The sequence below is a fragment of the Myotis nattereri genome (assembly GCF_964212035.1).
Source record: "Myotis nattereri genome assembly, chromosome: 12".
Classification (NCBI taxonomy): Eukaryota; Metazoa; Chordata; class Mammalia; order Chiroptera; family Vespertilionidae; genus Myotis; species Myotis nattereri.
In genome coordinates, this window is record NC_138087.1 from 20,260,341 (window position 1) to 20,283,167 (window position 22,827).

The window sequence follows — 22,827 nt, forward strand, 5'->3', positions numbered from 1 at the left end:
AAACAATTGAAATAACTGAAATGATCAATTATTAGTATATTATCATAATTCTTGATTATTATTTTGATATCTGTACTCACAATAACAAGATTGCATTCATGCAATATTTAACAAAAACACATCTCAAACTAGATTTTTTACTAGGATCTTTGGGAAGATTCTTAAACACACTGTCTTCAAATTATACTGTTTTCTAAAAAAAGAATCATCTAATTTCTTCTCCTAGAGCTTAGCCTAACATGAGTTCATGCATATATATGTTAAGTGTTCATGGAATTAGTAACTCCTTGAATGTTGGATCTACAGAAAAGTCTTACATGTAACATAATCCAAAATCCTAATTTTTTTATGAAGAAACTAAGGCTTATGTAACTGTCTTATCCAAAGTCATGCAGACATTTATGCATGAAGCACAACTCTAACTTGGCTTTATGTTTCCTTCTCCAGTGCCTTTTTCCTAAAGAACCCAGGAATTCTCTTTTTTTCTTAGTGGTATGTCTAGAAGTAATGTGTGCATCAAGAATGATTAGTTGGTAGTACAGCACACACGCACACACACACACACACACACACGCATTTAGTCTTTCAATAACCTACTGTGTTTTATATACTCTGGTTTTCCAATAGAAGATGCTTCCAAGACATTTGGTGTTTATTTTTCTTGTAGCATATAAAATGAGTCCTTTCTTTTATGCCACTTATTTTAAGACATGTATTTAATCATATAATAAGTCCTGTAGGATTTTCTAAACACCTATGTATTCTTGGCTCTCTTAAGTATCTGTGTTTGCTAAATAACAACAAATCAGACTCTATGTACTCTGGATATTAATTTCCGTCTCAGGCAACAAACCTCAAAGTGTCTAGTTCAATGCTTATTGAATAGGAAAAGTGCTAATTATGGGAAGTTAGTTTAAGAACATGTAGGTCACTCCTCTGGTAGTCTATGATTCATTTTGGATCAAGCTATACCATCTAAAAAGTTGGCCCAGCTAGTCTTAGAGGCCTACAGAACTTCCTTCAATATTTTGCATTTTAGTGAGATGGTAGATTTATTGGAACATTACTATAAGATGCTTTCTGTTGTATGTTGTCAGATGTTGTTAATTATCTCCTGTGTAGCATAGTGCCATTTTTTTTGATGAGTTCTGTAAAGAAAAATTATATTAGAGCTAACTGCAAGAAAATATGATTTCTGTGAATGACTAATTAGAATCATGTAGCTAAATATGCTTCCCTTTTTCACTCTGACTTTCAAAAAAAAGTTAGAGCCAGCTATATGACTGAGTTCTATGACTTACATAAGACCTGTTCAACTGTGTATTGTCCATCTCTCCCCAAGCTGTCCTACATTTCCTGATCTATACTTTTGTTTCCCCAAATTTGATGTCCTATTTTTAGTTTTAATTCTGATAGGCTGTTCAAGTTCACTATAGAACAAGGCAAAACTTGAAAGTATGAAATGTATGAATACATACATACATACATACATACACAAATGTATTTGTTTTGAGTAATTCCTATAGCCAAAGTATTACCTTATGTCATTATGTTATTTCTTCTCAAGTTTTATATAATAGGTACTATTACTTTAGACAAGAAAAATGGAGTTTAAAAGAGTTCAATGGCTGCTCAAGTTCAGATCAGTTTTTTTAAAGAAACCAACACTAAAACTCAGGACTACTAATTACAATGCAATTCTCTTTTTGTTCTATCATGATGCTAATAAAATTTCCCATGAATTAGAGATAAAATTAGCTCCTGAGACTGAATGTTTTCACTAACACAAATCCTCTGCACACCACTTTGACTAGGTCTAGTCGATGGGTTTCTGCTTTCTCTGCATAGAATTAGTTACATTTAAAAATGTGGTAGGATGCCAAAACCGGTTTGGCTCAGTGGATAGAGCGTCGGCCTGCGGACTGAAAGGTCCCAGGTTCAATTCCGGTCAAGGGCATGTACCTGGGTTGCGGGCATATCCCCAGTAGGAGATATGCAGGAGGCAGCTGATCGATGTTTCTCTCTCATCGATGTTTCTAACTCTCTATCTCTCTACCTTCTTCTCTGTAAAAAATCAAAATATATTTTTAAAAAAATGTGGTAGGATAACAAGTCATAGAATGTTAATATTATTTTGTAAGTAGTATGGCCAAAGTTGATTATATGGTTTATGTTTCTCAACCTGCCATTAAGAAATATATGACCAAAACAGTTTATATTCCAAAGAAATGTACTAAATTATTTTGTGATTTTGTGCAACATACTGATTTATTAGTTAATCTCTAATCTTTTATAAGAAAATGATGGTTTGCTTAGTTTAGCCATCTAGTTCTTGCTGATTAGTACTAATAATAATGGTGATGGTGACGATAATAATGGTAGTTACAGTTTCATATGTGCCAATAATTTATCATGTATTTTCTCAATTAAAAATTCCAAATTATCAGTAGACATGATGGTTACATAATGCTCTGAGGAACTCACAGAAGAGCAAAGGTTTGTGTTTGCATGTGTCTGACTCTAAGGTCCATATTTAATACATTACAACCACTGCTACCACCACCACCAAACATTACACCATGCTTACCCTAGGGCCTGGGCAGACACTGTCCTCAAAGATTTATGTACATTATGTACATTAATTTATTTAATTCTGAACATAATCTTAGATGTATCCCCACTTTACAGAAAAGGAAATAGGTTTCAGAGAATTTAATTAACTTGTGTAAAATTCCAACTATTCAATCACACAACCCATATTCTATCTCAAGCAATCTGATATCAGAAGATATGCACTTATCTACCATGTTAAATTCTCTCTCTATTGCAGTTATTGCTTCTATAGTTTGCTTATCAATTGTTGTGTTTGATTTCCAAAAATTTGCTTGTTCTCATTTCATGAGATGGAGCCCATTTAAATGTCACCTGATGTATTCATGCCTAAATTCCTTATTGTTTATTGTCTAGTGGTCATGATGACTTTATTTGTAAATACTGTAAAAATCTAATGGTACAGAGGCCTGGAGGAAAGAACTTGTAGAAGCTGCACAGCTTCGTGTATACGTTGTTAATAGAAAAGAGCTCTCTAACACAATGTGTGATTTATCGTGCTGAATTTAAAGGTCATACTTCGTGTTTGGCAAAAGGTAGGTTTCCAACAAATTTTCAAGCTTCACATTTATAAAAGTGCCTCCTAGGCAGCAAGTACACAAAACACTGTTGAAAGTTGACTGGCTGTCATTTAAATGCCCCTAAGTTTAATGCGAAGGAAGCCATAGATTAATTTGATAACCAAGAGCAAAATATCTCCAATATGGCCTTGGTAAAATTTCAGATGATTAATACATTATTAAAAATTTTGTGGCTTTATAAGCAAACTTTCTTTATGTAAATTATAATTTGGGGCATTAAAATTTGTTACCTAATTCCTATTTTTTGGTAACATCTGATCTCATTTTCTTTCTTGATTACAAAGACTTTAAATCATAGAGGAAAAGGTAATAATTGATTTAAAAGTTGAGCAAAAATCCAAAATATAAAAATGCTTATTACAATATTTGTTTACAATAATAAATAAATATTGAAAAAAAAATGCTTGTAAGGAAATTAGCTAAAATATAAAATGAGCTCTTTTTCAAGGTGGTAGTAATAGAGTTTTCTTTTTGTTCTTTTCTGGTTTATTAACTTTATTTACAATAAATACATATTGTATTTATAATCATAAAAGAGTTAATGTTCACTATTTTAGAAGAAATGGTTATTTCATAGGCTAAGTTATACAATTGCAAGCCAAGAACCCACATAGCATTTCTAGAACCAGATTCTTTAATATTGTGAATAAAGTTAAAAAATTTATCTTGATTTCACACAGGAATATAATCATATAACCCCTCTGTACTAATTTTTAATTAATATGTATGAGAAGATATTTTAAACATAAAATATACAGGGGACAATAAACACCATATACCCACTTCCAAGTTATAATACATGTTAATGTTTTACCATATTTATTTTTTATTTATCATAAAATCTTACAGATAGAAATGATGCCTCCTACTTCCTATCCCCCATCTATTTGCCTCCTTATTTCTTGGTTTCTCCAGGGATTACAAAAGGCATACTGAACTTTCACGATCTATTTAGAATCAAAATGGTACCACTTCAACTGGTATGTAGATACTTAGCACCAAGTAAATGTCCTTAATTTCTCTTCATAATGCTTTAATTATTTTATATGTTACATCTACATATCTGGAAAACCATCGCAGATAAACCTATATATTTTGCTTTCAACTGTCAAATGCATTATAAAGAACTCTAAAGGAAAACAGTTTATTAAATGTATTTAGTTTTGTTTTTATTCTATTGCTCTTCATTTCTCATTTTCCAAATGTCCTTCGGGTACCAGTTCCCTACTATCTAAAGGTTTTCCTCTGTGCAATAGCTACAAATTACCTTAGTTGTCCTTCATCTGAGAATGTTATTTCAATTCCTGAAGGGTATTTCACTGGATATAGAATGATGGCATGACAGCCCTATCTATCCTCAAGGAAGTTAGATTCTCAGATGGGTAAAGAATAGCCTTTTATACCTAACCTCCCATGTTAAAATCTGTGATTTGCAGCAAATATTTCCATGTGTACTTCAAGTGACGGATTTGTAAATGGCAGCAGGAATGTATTTCCAAAGTCCCTTTTAAGTCTTAATGAGAGGCCTTACATGCTTAACAATAACAATTAATACATAGTCCTTTGACTCCCCACCCTTTGGGGAGTCCTGTTACAACTATGTCACTGCTATGCTTTTGGACCAAATGGAGCATATCTTTGTAAAGGCTGGAAGAGTGGCTGATTATGAATCTCAAGAGCCCTTGTTCAAATCTGGCTTCTTTGAAGTGCAGGACATACAGACACGGCAGACACAGTTATTGGATGGAGACCCTGCTGGTGATTATCTCTGCTTGCTGTGGCTAACCCACTTGGCAGGCACAACAGTCTTCTTTTCCTTCATAAGCCTAAATTTGTCCCATGTGGAAAATAAACCATAGGCCTCTATCAACACAGAAAATCATTCAATCATGCTTTTTGACAACTAAAAAAAAATCACAGAAGTGTGTGAATCAATTTAGTATATGAAATTTCAGTTAGAATCATTGAGTACTTATTTGTTTTTCAGAGTATGTTTAAAATAATTCAACATCGAGGAAGAATGAGTACTCCAGATAATAGTGCCTAATGTTTCTTTTTATAATGAATATTTTCAAAACTGGATATATCTTATTCGGTCTTACACATTTATGTATGGAAATTAGGAAAGTCATCTTCCACAGTGAGGCAAAAATTACTTTTTTGAAATACAAATCTAATCATACTTATCCCTTGTAGCGCTTATAAGGTATGCTAGATAAAATCTATGTTTCTTGTATGGTATGTAATCTTTCTATTGAAAGATCAGCATTGCCATCGATGAGTTTATTAGAAATGCATAATATCAGGCTCTTCCCCAACATTTTCTAATCATGATCTTCATGGAATCTCAGGTAACTCACACACACATTAACATGTGAGAAACACTGTCATATAGAACTCCTTATAACCTTCACCTAATCTGACACTTCTTGTCTGATAGCCAATATACTTTTTTCATGTTTCTTAGCCAAACCTAAGTGTTCTAAAGCTCAGCTCACTAATCCAATCTTTCTCAGAACTGTCCTTTTTCTGGCCTATGCCTTCTTATTTACTCCTTTATCATTTGACATTCTCCTACACCTCATGCCAAGCTCAAATGTCACCTCGCCTTCCTCTGAAAGAACTATTTTCTTCAGTATCTGTATGGCTCTGGCACTCCTGTACCTCAATTGTTGCCATAGTGTTGTGCTCATGCACGAGGGAGGCAGGATGGCGTGGTGTTTGAGTGGAGCTTTGGTGTCAGCGAGTCTTGAGTTTGAATGGCAACACTTATTAGTCATGACTGGGGAAGCCATTAAGCTCTGTAAGTTTTAGCTTTTTTATCTACAATATGTGAATAGTAATAGAACAAATCTCATTGGGTTGATTTGTAAATTTGATTACGAATACAGGGTAGATACAGTGCATGTCACATAATGAGAACTGAATAAACTCTCATGCACATCGTGACTGAATTTATGTGACTGTATCTCCACTAGACACTGTAAACTGTGAGTTCTTTCAGTGCAAATGCTGTATGTTAGCCTGTTGGGGAGCACAAGAGACTTGGTTGGAAAGTTTGTAAGGAGGACAAGATTACCCACCCTACTGATTGTACCTAAAGATAAAAACTGCAATAAGAGGCTAATGAGGCAGGCAATCCAGGCTGCTCTGGCTGCTAGAGCCAGGAGCCCCTTAGACGTCTTTCACAGTGAAACTGTGTCGGCGTAATCTGTTCATCAGTCCTTGAGGGGCTGCTGGTCAGCCCCAGCACTAGCCGTTCTGTTAACCATTCTCATCTTGTTCCTAGTACACAGTAAACATTTTAAAAGTGAGGAAAATGAGGAACCAGTGACTTGCTCAGAAATATACCAAAAAGTTATGAATAGCATCAAAACTAGAATCCATGTCAACATATTTCTAGTGTGGAAGTCCTCGGTACACACTCTCATACACAGTGCACAGATTCACATGCATGCAGACACATGCATACATTCGTACTAACATATCCATACACAGAACATTGTAATGCAGATACTTTTAAATTGTCTCAAGGAAAATAGACAATAAAATTTTTGGATTAACTGACAGAATAGCTGCAGATAGAAATACGTATGTCCACAAGAAACAATAAAAAGATCTAGTCGGAAATGGAAATCATTGGTTAAAATCATATTTTTCTGATAAGCTTCACTGATCCTCCCGCCTTGACTGAGACAAGTAAAGGAGACTCTGTTCTTTTCGTTACCATAATTATTTATTTGGTATTGTTACTGCTCTGCATATTAGAGAAGTATCAGTCAGAGTTTAAGCATAAATGATGTTTCAAGTAGCTGATTATAGTTGAATCTTAGCTCTTTTTTCTCAGTGCAATATTTTAGTACTACAATTCAAAACCAAGAGAGTAAGTATGGCTTACATTTATTAAATGCTTTTACTGCAGGCCAAAAGTGGTTTGGGTTCCACTGATTTTGGGGGGCCATAATTAATATATGTTTTTTGTTTGTTTTTAAAAACCTGAGCACATACTGAAAATTCAAATTCAAATTCTAGGACCATGGACTTTCAATTAATCTCACCAATCCTGTATATCCTCTTTTCCAGACTGAGAAATCTGAGGACCCAGCAACATAAGATATTTATACTAGTCCACCTTACACAACAGTCTTAGAATAATAATAATGCCACCACCTTTAATATAATTACTGAGAAGAGATTAAGAATTCTTATTTAGCCCTAACCGGTTTGGCTCAGTGGATAGAGCGTCGACCTGTGGACTCAAGGATCCCGGGTTCGATTCCAGTCAAGGGCATGTACCTTGGTTGTGGGCACATCCCCAGTAGGGGGTGTACAGGAGGCAGCTGATCGACGTTTCTCTCTCATCGATGTTTCTAATTTTCTATGCCTCTCCCTTCCTCTCTGTAAAAAATCAATAAAATATATTGAAAAAAAGAAAAAAAAGAATTCTTATTCTACACTCAATTCCCAGCCCTGGTAGGAGCACATGCAGGAGGCAAGCAATCGACGTGTCTCTCTCACATTGATGTTTCTCTCTGTGTCTTCTCCTCCCTTCCACTCTCTCTAAAAATTAATGGAAAAATATCCTCTGTTAAGGAGTAATAAAACAAAACAAACAAAAAAGAATTCTTATTTTAGCCTCCAGCCAGGTAGCTCAGTAGTTAGAATTCCAAGCATGCCAAGATAGCAGGTTTGATCCCCATCCCAAGTCAGGGCACATTAACATAAATACGTGGGATAAGTGGGACAATAAATCAATTTCTCTCCCCCCCCCCCCACTCTGTCACTAAAAATAAATAAATAAATAAATAAATAAAATAAGTAAATTTTTAAAAAAGAATTTTTATTCTATTCTTTTTATTCTCAGGATATACAGGCAAATTACCGCATCTTAAAATCATTTAAAACTGGTGACCTGGTGCACGAAATTTGTGCACATTAAAAGGGAATTAGAGGAAATATTTTACTATTGCTATTTGCCCTTTCTCTATAATAGAAGTGTTAGAAATGAAAGAAAATTAGTAAAATGCATATGAAAATCTTCCTCCTGTCAGAATTGCAGTGCACCACAGAAACTAGAGTCAAGTCCCTGTCCACCCACGTGCGCCTTGAAATTGCGCGAGACCCAGACCCGGCCAGCCCCACCTCCATTGGGCTAGATTGAGACCTGGCCGACCCCACCCCCGTCAAGCCCCGCCAGGTGAGGGGTGCAGCCTCAGGTCGCCTGGCCCAGTGCCGGGGTGGGGGGCATGCCCTGAGGTCCCCCAACCCGGGCTGGAGGGTGCGCCTTGAGGTCCCCCATCAAGCCCCGCCAGGTGGGGGGGAGAGGCCTCTGGTCTCCAGGCCCGGCACCAGGGTGGGGGATGCGGCCTGAGGTCCCCCCTCAAGGCCTGGATGGCAGGGGGTGTGGCCCCAGGTCCCCCAGCCTGGCACTGGGGCAGGGGGCACAGCCTGAGGTCCCCTGTCAAGCCCCACCAGGCGAGGGGCGCAACCTCAGGTCCCCTGCCCCAGCCCAGCACCACACAACCTCAGGTCCCTGCTGATTGCTCCTTAAGGCTCGTTACGGGAACTCGGCCTATGCTGTGGGCGCAGCCATCTTGACCATTACAGCACGATGGTCAATTTGCAAATTCCATTATTATTATATAAGATAACTTCCTCTGTGGTCATGCCACAACTCCAGAGACAGGCTTACTTATTTCATTATGCTCTCATTTTATGAGTTTTTTTTTTTGTGTACATTTAATTTTGTTATACAATTATTCAAAATATTTACATAGTTCCAGTCAAATCTAAAGTCAGTTACACTCAAAGAAGTCAAACTTCAAGCCCAACCACCCCTTTCTCCTCTAATATGTAACTGTTTTTTGTTTTTTTTTCCAGCAGAAAACCATTCTTATTTTTGGCTTTGTTTTTTTATTCTTCAAAACAAAATATTAATGCTTGCTCCACACACAGGCATATATTTTCATTCTTCCTGTTTTTAGATAAGTAGTAGTTTATTATATACATCTTTGTACATCTTGTTTTGTTAAATTTTCTATATTTTATTTTGTGCAATGGAGAAAACAGAACTTTAACTCCTATTACTAGGTTGATATGGAAATCAGATGAAATAATGTGCAAATAATTCCCCAATTAATTGGCATAAAAAAGCCATTCAGAGACTGTTAATAAAACTTGAATATAGAGGGAGGCTTTATGTATATTTTTGAAATGATAAAGTAGAATGGATAAGTACCAACTTTATCCTCAAATTTGGTGTGTGTTCTTGACAAGTCTGACAAGGGTTACAGGGTATAGTGCTATCTTATAAATAAACATTATCAGGGAACCAATTAATCCAAGAAGAGATTTTACGAACTGTAAGGAAACAGATCAAAACAATAGAAAAGAGACTTCTAAATCTGGTTTCTGCTGTACTTCCTCTGGCCAAATCGTCACCTCTAAACTGGGAAACCAAGCCTATGAAAAGTCATCAGGGGAAAGCTGATTTCTGGGCAATAAGATGAGCCTTTTCTTAGCCTTCTAGATAATAAAAGGTTAATATGCAAGTCAACTGAATGGCAGAATGACCAGTTGCTATGACACACTCTGACCACCAAGGGGCAGACACACAACACAGGAGCTGCCCTCTGGTGGTCAGTGTGCTCCCACAGGGGAAGCACTGCTCAGCCATAAGCTGGGCTCATGGCTGGTGAGCACTGCGGCGGTGGCGGGAGCCTCTCCCACCTCCGTGGTAACACTAAGATGTCAGTCAGACATTCCCCAAGGGCTCCTGGACTGAGAGAGGGCACAGGCTGGGCTGACCGCCACCCCCCCCCCCAATCACAGATTTTGTGCACTGGGCCTCTAGTATTCAGATAAATATGCTTCTACTCCACAGACATCACTGGCATTCTCTACTTCCCTAGCAGTTAATTTTAAGTGTTCATAGTGTCCAGATTTCTAATAGAATGGAAGAAAGAAAAGAAGAATATAAGAAAGAAAGATAAGGAAGGAAAGGAGGGAAGCAAGGGAGGATGGAAACAAGGAAGATAGGTGGAAAGGATGCAAGGAAAACATTATTGCTTGCTTGCTGTGGGCAGTAAGTTTCATTCATTTATAAATTGGCCAAACAATGGTCATTGTGGGATTTTGACTCAATAACTAACTCAAATATTATAGGTAAAATGGGGAATGAGACAGACATGGTACCTATCCTCAAATTGCTCTTATTCTAGTAGTGACCACACACATTAAACAGAGGGAGCAGATTATGTCACCATCCCTTCCAAAACTCTCTTAGGACTTTTTAAAATAATCAAAATAAATTGCTCTATTACCATGACTTTAAGGCAGTACTTTCCCTGGCTCTTGCATAATTCACTGACATCATCACTTAATATGTTCTTATTCCCTCTAATCTAGACATACTAGTCTTGCAGACTCAAGCACATCAATCTGGTTTCCACTCCAGTGCCTTTGCACTTACCTAATTCCTCTTCCTTGCATGCTCTTTCCCTGGATCTTTAGATGTTACATTTGTTCACTTTTGGGCTGAGCATAATAATGCACTCACCCCAAAAGGTATCCATGTTCTAATCCCTGGGCCCTGTGACTAGTTCATCACACATGGAAAAAGGGACTTTGAACATTTATCAACAACTAGAGGCCCAGTGTACGAATTTGTGCACCAGTGGGGTCCCTTGGCCTGGCCTACAGGATCAGGCTGAAACTGGCTCTCCAACATCCCCCAAGGGGTCCCGGATTGCAAGAGGGTTCAGGCCAGGCCGAGAGACCCCACTGGTGCACAATCAGGGCCAGGGAGGGATGTGGGAGGTTGGCCAGCTGGGGACGGACCATGGGAGGGCTCTAGGCCATGTTTGGCCCATCTCACTCAGTCCCAATCAGCCAGACCCCAGCAGCAAGCTAACCTACCGGTCAGTGTGTCTGCCCCCTGATGGTCAGTGCACATCACAGCAACTGGTCAACCAGTAGACTGTCTTCCCCTGGTGGTCAGTTCACATCATAGTGAGTGGTTGAGTGGCCTCAGCATATCATTAGCATATTACACTTTGATTGATTAAATAGATGAATGGACACTTAGCATTATTAGGCTTTTATTATATAGGATAACGACTGAGATGGAGATTTATCAAAGAAACATATGATGATAGAAAAAGGTCAGAGATATGCGATATGATAAGACATGATCTCTTGTTGGCTTTGAAGATGGAAGAAGGGGGGTATGTGTCAAAAAATATGGGTGGCCCTTAGTATCTAGAAAATACAAGGAAACAAACCCTATTCTAGACACCTTAATGTTAGCCTAATATGACCCATGTTAGATTTCTGACCTACAGAACTGTAGGGGAATAAGAATGTAATGTTTTAAGCCATTAAATTTGTGTCAATTTGTTATAACAACAATAGAAAACTAACACAACTTTATTTAGGTCTCTGAATAATACCACCTCCTTAAGTAGGCCTTTTGTAACATATATATCTACAATAATTCCCATTCCTTTACTCCCTGTCAATTTGTTCTGTTTATTTTGCTTCTTAACAACTAGCACCACCTGAGATTATATTACCTGCATGTTTTTCTCTCTCCAACAACAGAAGATAAACTCAATGAAGGTAGTGGCTTTGTTGCATATTTTAGATACCACCCACTATTTAATGTATTGCACATGCTAAATGGCACTCATAAACCATTCATTCACTCATTTATTGATGAATGAATGAACTTCAATTCTCTTAGGATGAATGTAAGGTGCTCTAAAGGTTTCTGACAAGAAGAACCACCTAGTCTGATGGTTCCAGAAAAGTATCTTGGAGTCAGTAAATTTTAAACTAATTAGGTATTTCAATTACATATAATTATATCAATGTCAATGTTAAATGAAAAAGGAAAATATACAAAAATACTCTTCATTCAGACAAGCACTGTTGTTGTTTTTTCTTGAAATTAACACCAAAGGTATTAAAAGTTCCAAGTGTTTATCAGATGAAAAGAAGTAAAACAAAGGCTGTTAGAGCAAGACTGAAAATATAAGCTGACTCGAACTACCTGGTTAACAGTTTTCTGGGACCGTTGTCAATAGGTTAACAACCTGTTTTCCCCAGAAAGGTGTTTTGCATTGCTGGGACATGCGTGTGGAGTTGTTATTTTTGCAGGTTTCCTTCCATCAGAATGCCTGAGTTCATGTTACTGATGGGCTAAATGCTGGGCTTGCATATGAGCAACTGTAGACTTCCCTCGTCCGCCTCCTCATTGCCACTACTCGTGTTCTTTTCCCATTTTCTATTTACTATAATTTCTATACTCCATTTTAAGTAGTTGCTTGTTAATTCTGCCAGAAGGGAGCTCGCTGTCTATTTTTACCATGTGTGACAGTCATTAGCAAAAGTAACTGATTTGTATTGACTTAATACTGCTTTGTTTATCATGTGCTTGGTGACTTATGTTCTCTGATGGCACCATGTGGCTGTTCTTGGGTCAGTGATATTTTTATTCACACACAAAACAAAAAGTCATTTTAAAAAGCACCAACTAAATTCTCTCGAATGTGTATCACATGTAATCATTTCAAAGTCATTTTGGTTATTGTATTCTTTTATAATCATGATGCAGTTATTTGGCTGTTTTCACAGCAAGTATTTTAATAACTATTTATTTGACCACTTTTGTATTATCTGAAAATAAGTTTTTATCTTTAAACTGTCAGTTGATGGAAAAGTTCACAGCGTATTTTATTTTAGTAGATGGACAGGCTCTGATATGTACACATAGGAGAACATCTTGAGTGTCAAGCTAATTCGCAGACTTGAACAAATACACATTTCAAGAAAATAAAATCTAAATTTAAAGAATTTATAGAAGGAAAAAAAGTGTCCTATATGAGGTATTCTGATACTATTCTTCACACATTAGAGGTAAAGTAATCACATTAAAACATAATTAGGTCACATAATTGATCAGTCATATGATAAGTCTATATTTCACTATTACTTAATTAAACTATTTATTTTGAGGTAATTGTAGATCCACACACAAGTGTAAGAAATAATTCAGAAAGCCCTGGCCCAATAGCTCAGTTGGTTAGAGCTTTGTCCTGCTACAATAAGGTTGTGGGTTCAATCCCCAGTCAGGATACATATAAGAATCAACCAATAAATAAATGGAACAACAAGTCAATAGCAAATCAATGTTTCTCTTCTCTCTCTCTCTCTCTCTCTCTCTCTCTCTCTCTCTCTCTGCCTTAGATCACCTATCATCTCTCTCAAATACATATTAAACAAATAAAAAAAGAATGCAGAGACATTTCAAGTATACTTTAGTCAGTTTCCCCAATGATATCTACAGTACAATATTACAATCAGGAAATTGAAATTGATACAATCCATCAATCTTATTGAGATGTTGCCATCTTTATATGTATGCATGCTTGTGTCTGTATATAGTTCTATGCAATTTTATCACATATTCAGGTTTGTGTTTCTCCCTCCATCTTCAAAACACAAATAGTTTCACCGTTGCAAGAATCCCTCCTGCTACTCTTTTACAGCCAAGACCACCTCCCTTCTCTAACTTTAGGCCCTATCTGATCCCTGGACTCACTAATCTGTTCTCCATCTAAACAATTTTGTCATTCAAGAATGTTATAAAAATAAAATCACACAGATATGACTTATTGCAGTCTTTTTCTCTCTGTATAATTCTCTTAAGGTTCATCTAAGTTGTTGTTTATGGTAATAGTTTGTTCCTTTTATTGATATTTAGTATTCCATGGAATGGATATGCCACAGTTTATTGAACAATTCACCTACAGAAAGACATCTGAGCTGTTTTCAGTTGGTGCCTATTGTGAATGTAATTGTTATAAAAAAATTTTTTATGTGAACTAGTTTTCATTTATGGTAGTGAACTGTTTAATTTTATAAGAAATGCCAAATTGTTTTCCACAGTGGTCTTACTCTCACATATTGCACTCCCACAAAAAGTAGTATATAAGTGATCCAGTTTCTTTAAATCCTCTCCAACATTTAAAAAAATTGTAGCCATTTAGATGGGTATGACACTGTGGTTTTATTTTTCATTTGGCTCATGGTAATCTCTTTATGTGCGTATTTGTCATCTGTGTAACTTTTTCAATGAAATGTCTGTGCATAGCTTTCCTCCATTTTATATTTGGAGTGTTACTTTACTGTTGCGTTTTGAGAGTTCTTTATATATCCTAGGCACCGGTCCTCTTTTGAACATGTTGTTTGCAAATGTTTTCTCTCAGTCTATAGCTTATTCTTTTCAGCCTCTTCACAGGGTTTTTGGAGAAAACATTTTAAATTTTGATGAGATCCAATTTATGATTTTTTTTCCATTTATGGGTATGGTTTTGGTAACAAGTTTCAAAATCTCTTTTCCTTTTCCTAGATCAAAAGTTTTATCAGTTTATGTTTTATATTTAAATCTGTGACTCATTCTGAGCTAATTTTGAATAAGTTGTGAGAATTGGATCAAGGATTTTTTTTCTTTTCTTCCTTTCCTTTTTTCTAACTTTGTTCTTCTCTTTCAATGTTATATAAGCTATTCTAGGACTTTCACCTCTCTGCATAAACTAGGATCAGTTTATTGATATGCATAAAATAATTTACTGCAATTTATATTGGGATTGCATTGAATCTATAGATCAATTTAAGAAGAACAGACATCTTAACAATATTGAGTCTTCCTATCTATAAACATGAAATATCTCCCCATTTATTTAGATCCTTGATTTCATTCCAGAGTTTGTAGTTTTGCTCATATAGAGCTTGTGCATATTTTGTTAGGTTTATCCCCAAGCATTTCATTTTGGGGGATTCTAATGCAATTTACATTGTGTTTTTCATTTCAAATTCTACATTTTAGTTGTTGGTATATAGAAAAGCAATTGACCTTTGTATATATTATATCCTGCAAATTTGCTTTTTATTCCAGGTGGGTTTGTTTTGTTTTTTTTTTGTGAGGGGGTTCAATTTTGGGGATTTTATACATAGATAATCATACCATCTTTGAACAAATACAGTTTTAATTCTTTACTAGATTCCCGATGCATGAAATTCATACAAGGGCCTTGGCCCCAGTCCCTGCCCACTGCCATTGCCGTAGCCAGGGGCCTCTGCTGCCTCTGCCTTGGCCCCACCCGCCGCGGCTTTGTCTGGAAGGAAGGATGTCCAAAAGGATGCCCAGTCTAATTAGCATATTATGCTTTTATTATTATAGATTTCTAACTTATATGCCTTTTATTTCCTTTATTACCTTATTGAATTATCAAGGCTTTTTTTTTTTTTTTTGCTTCTAGTATGATGTTGAAAAGTAATTATGAGAAGGGACATCTTTACCTTATACTTGTATGAAAGCTTGTTTCTCATTCTATAATGTTAACTATAGGTGTGTTTTTTTTAATTGTCATCAAGTTGAGAAAATGTCCCTCAATTACTAGTTGGCTGAGAGTTTTTGTCGTGAATGGATGTTAGCCCTGTTATCTTTACAGATTATTGTTTGTCTCCTAAGTGCTGTTCCTTGAACTTCTGTAACCTATTTTTTAAATTTTATTTTTTAATTGCAATTGATATCCAATATTATATTAGTTTCAGAGGTACAGCATTGTGGTTAGAGAATTATTTAATTTGGGGGGTGATTTCCTCCCACCCTGATAATTCAAGTATCTATCTGACACCTTACATAGTTATGATAATACCAAAGGCCCGGTGCATGAAATTCGTGCATGGGTAGGGTCCCTAGGCCTGGCCGGAGATCAGGGCCGGTCTGTGGGGCGACAGGTACAGCAATCGGGGCCGTCACTGGCACCCACCTTGGCTGGCCTGGGGCCTGAGGGAAGCTCCTGCATTATGCATCTGCCCCTTGGTGGTCAGTGCACGTCATAGTGACCAGTCGTTCCACTGTTTGATCAATTTGAATATTAGGCTTTTATTATATAGGATGCAATCTATTTTTAAAACAGGAGCAGAGTAATACTGGTAAAACTAACATCAAACGCCATCATTCAATACCCCCAACAAGTTTCCATCTCAGATTAAAACCCAAAAAACTTATAAAGCTCTAACATGTCCTAAGTGATTTGGTCCTTTCTCCCTGTCTGGTAAGGCTTTGATCTTATCTCATTTTATTCTCTTTTTTAGTACATTCTAATATAACATCACTTATATGCTGCCTGTTCTTCAGATAACCCAACCATTCTATTTATTCAGGGTGTTTGCTCTCACTGTTCCCTATGCCTGGGTTCCCTTCCACTGAATACCCACTTGGCTTCCTCCCTCATTGGCTTCAGATTTTGTTGTTTTGTCATTTAGCAAATACTCATTTTAAATGCAAGGATTGATGGTCAAATCTGCAAATTTCCTATAAACCATAATATTCAAAAGTCAACTTCTCACTGAAGCACTTTTGACCATCCTCTTGATCTTTGCATGCTGTGTCTCGTATTTACTTTTTCTCCTTAACAATCTCCATTACCTAAGGTACCACACATGCCAGTCATCTATTGCCACAACAGTGCTGCATGACAGAGAAACACAAAGTCTCGATGGCACATAATAATGAACATTTATTTTTACTCATGACTGTGGGTAGCCTGGATGGTTCTGCTGATTAGCCCTGAATTCAGCTGTCATGCCTAGGCTCAGCTATCATCTGGGGTCTACTGTTGGCTCTAAAAGGCTGAGAATTATTCTATTTTATTAGATGCTTTATTTAAAATGCCTGTAATTTTCCTGGCATTCTACAGGAACTCAATAATTACTTGTTGAAATGGATGAATGGAAACCCCTGTGATCAACTGCCCTCTATAACACCTTAACAGAGACTATAAGGTCTTACCATTAATTAAAAAAAAAAAAATCCCATACCTAAAACAAAGCTAAACATATAAAGGGGATATAGTAAATGTGTTTAGGATTAAAAGATGAATAATAAATGACAATAGGTTCTAGATAAGAAATTAAAAGAAAGGGAAATTTCCTTCTAATGATATTAGCTTGTGATTTTAGATGGATTTTTGTAAGTATTTTCCTCTGATTCAAATAACATATTTGGAAATAGTGTTTCCAATACATAATGGAGCTCATGGAATCTAAAATAGTTTTGGCAGTCTTCATGTGCATATGGCATATAAAGGTAAGAAAACAGCATCTGCATAAAGCTCTGAGGGAAAACTATGAGCATTAAGATGTGCTCTGTACACTTGATTGGGGATATTAATTGTAATTGTAGAAATTAAATTATAATTTGGGTTTCAGGACTGTCCCTCAAGTTTCATTATGGTTAGCATAACTTGCCCATAATTGTTTCTACCAACATGACATTGCCAGACTGCCTGATGAAAGCGCTATAGGCTTGGTTTAAAACTAGGTTTCTTAGAGACAAATGTCCTAGAGAGGTACCATTATTTTTATTCTAAAATACCCTGAAGATATTTTTAATATTACTTAATTACTCCTTGATTTTCATGTTAAGGAAACTAGTTTAGGAAAAGCATGGTATATATGTTGATAAATCTATCTATCTATGGTACTTTAATAAAATAATTATATATTTTAATAAATATTTCATTTTTATACATACATACTTACACATGTATAAATACCATGCTTTAATAAAATATTTATTTTAAAATCTAAAATGTCATTTAAATGTATAACTTAAATAATTAAAATACTTGAGAAATATTACATCAAATTTTGAAGCTAAGAGATGTGCCTATTCTAATTCCCATGCCATTTTAAATGCACTTATAAATCTAGACTTGTATTACATGAAAAAACATTTGAATGTTCCTTAAACATTTTAAAAAGGGGCTTAATTTTCCTTTACTTTGAATGTTTTCTTGATTTTCTACATCTCCCCTTGGCCTCCATTTCAGCCTCGTGAAAAGGTTTGCGATATAACTTATCGATTTCTTCTTACATCCAGTCAGGTTTCCTACCATAATGAAGAAAATAAATTAAACCAAACGTTTAGTATTGGGAGGTGTTATATTTTATTCTCCATACTATTTGCATGAATTCCCATGTAAAAGCTGATATATTTAAGTTTTGTAAATCAACATCCTATATTATTCGAGAGGAATTTATAAATTGTCTCAATACTTCACAAAATCAGTGTCAAGATGGGGGGAAATACCACCTGATATATAGACTGAAAACACCACGTGACTCCACAATTTTTATGCACTGCTGTATAAAACTCTCTCAGTGAGGGACTAAACAATTGGCCATGTGAAGAGTGCCATGGCACTTAGAAGTTAGTTTTCAGTGACCACCAGTGTTTGCATTAAAGTTGCAAAAAGAGCTTAAGAACTGAAGGAAGAAAGAGATGAATTCATCTGACTGCACTGTGACAATGGCATAAACATGCAACCCGTTATTCAGACCAAGAGCTACGTTCCCTGTTCATGAGCTAGAGATTTCAAGACAAAGCAGAAAGAGATGTGTTAGAGATTAGACTTGCAAATCTCAGAATACGTAGTGTCAGTCTTGGGATGCTAAAACATCCATTTAGAATAAACCCACAGAGTAACTGTGGCGTGTTACAAAGTGGAATCATGAATATGCAATCAGCAAGTGGTTCTGGAGCCCCAGCACCATCTCTGTCAATTATCGCAGTCACTTTCCATGGTGGCGGCTTGGCACTTTGACAGTGATTATACCTTTACACGATGTACTGCAGATAGTATGCTTCAGTTGTTTACAAATAGAATCATATCTTACTCTTTCACTGGAAGAACAGTGTTTTAAGTAAGGAAAATATTCCTCATTATAAATCTCCCGTGCAAGTCACTCATGTATGATCAGACTGGAATGCCCTACAAAGCCACTACCACATGAGAAAAGCAACATCTTAAACCCCTGTTTGTATTACTCCCTAAAAGTGAAGTCATATGGAGCTTTTTTAAGTTAACCAAAAAGAAACTGCATAAAGGATTACTTTACAACATAGCACCCAGGCTAGTCACAAGAGAAAATGATTTTCAAATATGAAGCAAACTCTAAGACAGAGGTATTGGTGCTAATCAAGACAAGATTATCTGGTTGAGGTATGGTTTGGCTTGCTCTTTTGCCATACCCAAAATTGGTTATTAACTTGTTTGTAGGTGTCAACTTGGTCTAAAATTTTAACCTCAAGTGGTTTGCTTTAGGTGGTACTTTTCTTCAATGTTTTGTTGCTGAAATTTTAGGTAAAGGTATCAGGGAAACTAAATCATATAATTCTTAAGCTTGCCACTTAATTTTATCTATGTATCTGCATAAAGAAAAACTCAATATTTAAGGCTGCTATTCAACACTTATTCAAATACCTCTAAATATCTAGGTTTTTGCTATATATAGAGATAACACAGTTGAATGAATGTTAGATTTAATTATCTGTAATTTTCTACTTACATAAAGTTTTATAGATTTAACACTTTGTTTATCCATTAATTTAAGATGTTTGGAAATTCATAGCTATGAAATACTTTAATGAAAATAAACCATTGAAATCATATATTTTAAATCACTTTACTCTCACTACCTTCCTGTACAAACATTTTCAGATAAGAATCAAATTTGCTACAGGTCACACATCTAGGGTCAAAACCAGATCTTCAAATCGGAACTCTGGTTTCACAATCAAGTGTCATTTTTACCCAACCCGTCTTTTTCATGTTTAATGTAATGGTATAAAGGAATGATAGCTAAAGGGGAAGGGAGATAAAAAGAGGGAAAGTAAGTTATGGAACTGTGTCTTGCTGGTAAAACTAAAGCCTTAGATCTTGACACCTAATTGTGGAATGCTCTTTATCTTGAAAAGTCCCCTCACAACAATGGAATATTTCTCCCAGACAAGATGAACTAAACCCTGGAACAGGACACTAAACAAAACCTTAGGAAAAAAAGAACAGAATTCAGAACTTCTAAAAATAACTACTAGCATGTCAGCTCATCTTTTTCTGTAACATAACCTTCACTAGATTGTAGAAGAGTCATAGCACACAAAATAACCACTCACAAAATAGTGCTCATTTTGGAGGAATGGTTTATTGACCAATGAGAAGAGAAGGAAAATTACCAGGACTGCTTCAGATAAAAGAGAAAATGAAAGCTGCCTCACCAACCTGGGTAATATAAAGAATTCTACTTCACAGGTATATAAAAAAGGAAAAAAATATAGAAAGAATATAGCATGCAAAAAGTAGACCAAGTGCATCACTCTGAAGAAAATATTCATGAATTAAGTGTTACTACTAATCACTTAACAACCTACAACAATTTAGTAGGAATGTGTAATAATACTTATTTCAAACATGATATTAAAAAGTATATTTATTGGCAGTGTCCTTTGCTGTGTCAAAGCTATTTAGTTTGATATAATCCCATTCATTTTTGTTTGCCTTTACTTTGCATGCCTTTGAGGTCAAATTCATAAAATCTTCTCTAAGACCCAGATCCATAAGTTTAGTATCTATGTTTTCTTCTAAGTAATTTATTGTTTAAGATCTTATATTTAGGCCTCTGATCCATTGGAATTAATTTTGTACATGGGACAAACTTGCAAACAACATATCTGATGGATAATATAAAAAAAATACATAAATAACTCATGCAATTCAACACCAAACAATCCAATTAAAAAATGCAGACACTTCTCCAAAGAAAACATACAAATGGTCAACAGATATATGAAAAGGTGCTCAACATCACTAGCTATCAGGGAAATGCAAATCAAAACTGCAATGACATACCATCTCACACATGTTAGAATGGCTGTTGTCAATGACACAAGTAATAACAAGTGTTGAAGAAGTGGTAGAGAAAAGGAACCCTCATTCAATGCTGGCGGGAATGTAAACTGGCACAGTCATTATAAAAAGCAGTATGGCCCTAACCGGTTTGGCTCAGTGGATAGAGTGTCGGCCTGTGGACTGAAGGGTCCCAGGTTCGATTCTGGTCAAGGGCATGTACCTTGGTTGTGGGCACAACCCCAGTAGGGGGTGTGCAGGAGGCAGCTGATCAATGTTTCTCTCTCATCGACGTTTCTAACTCTCTATCCCTTCTCCCTTCCTCTCTGTAAAAAATCAATAAAATATATTTTTTACAAAAGCAGTATGAATGTTCCTCAAAAGGTTGGGAATAGAGTTACCATATGAGCCCTCTTCTGGTTATCTACTTGAACATTTTAAAAACATTTTTTTTTGCCAAGCTATATGTACCCCTATGTTCATTGCAGCATTACCCAAAGTGGCCAAGATATGAAAGTCACCAAAGTGTCCTTCAATAAATGATTGGGTATAGAAGATGTGGTACATATATATAATGGAATACTACTCAGCCATAAGAAATGATGAAATACTGCCATTTGTGACAACATGGATAGACCTTGTGAATATCATGCATCGGCCTGTGGACTGAAGGGTCCCAGGTTCGATAAATCAGTCAGAATAAGTTAAGAACCATATGATTTCACTTCTAGGTGGGATATAAAACTGAATAGCAAATGAACAAACAAGAAAGAAAAACCTCGTAGATGCAGACAACAGTATGCTGGTTATCAGAGGAAAGGGTGGTAGGAGGTTAGTAAAGGGAAAAGGGGGACAAATATAAGATGATGGAAGATGATTTGACTTTGGGTGGTGGGCACACAATGCTATATACAGCTCATGTATCATGGAAATGTGCACTTGAAACCTATATAATCTTATTAACCAATGTCACCACAATAAATTTAACTAAAAAACAAAAAGAAAATGAAGAGACAAAGTACAGACTTGAAGAACATATTTACAAATCAAAAATTTAATATGGGAATAAAATGTCAGACTATACAAACAATTCTCAAAGCACAAAAATAAGAAAACATATATTTATTATTTTTAATATATTTTTATTGATTTCAGAGAGAAAGGAAGAGAGAGAAATATCAATGATGAGAATAATTTATCAGCTGCCTCCTGTATGCCACCTACTGGGGATTGAGCCTATACCCAGGCATGTGGCCTGACCAAGAATCAAACCATGGGTCGACACTCAACCATTGAGCCACACAGACCAGACAGTGGTAGCAGCTCTATGCAAAATCACTCAGTAGGAACTCACCCATAATGGAATTCCCTTTCAGTAAGTGAATGGATAAACTGTAGTACATCCATAGAGTAAAAAGCACAAACTATCGATATACACACACAGCAATGTGGATGGATCTGAAGATTTTTCTCCAGAGTGGCAAATGCCAACCTCCAAAGTTACATATTCCGAAAAGACAAGACTGTAGCAATGGTGAACTGGTGAATAGTGCCCCGGGTAGGGATAGGAAAAGACTGTGAGCATGAAGGAAGAGATGGAGGGAGATTTGGGGGGGATGCTGACTTCAGTGATGGCAACATGCATATTTTATTGTATAAAATTCATATAACTGTCCAAGAAAGAACTAGAGTCAATTTTACTGTTTAATGATTTTTAAAAAATTACACCTTTGCAAACATGCGAAATTATTTTATGGTTTAAATAAAATTTAAAAGGATGTTGAGTCCAAGGAGACTTAATGAACCTTGTCAAGGTTACTTTCTTGGTCCTTGCCTAGGGTCCTTACGAGAGCTTCTCCCCAGACAAGAGCACTGAC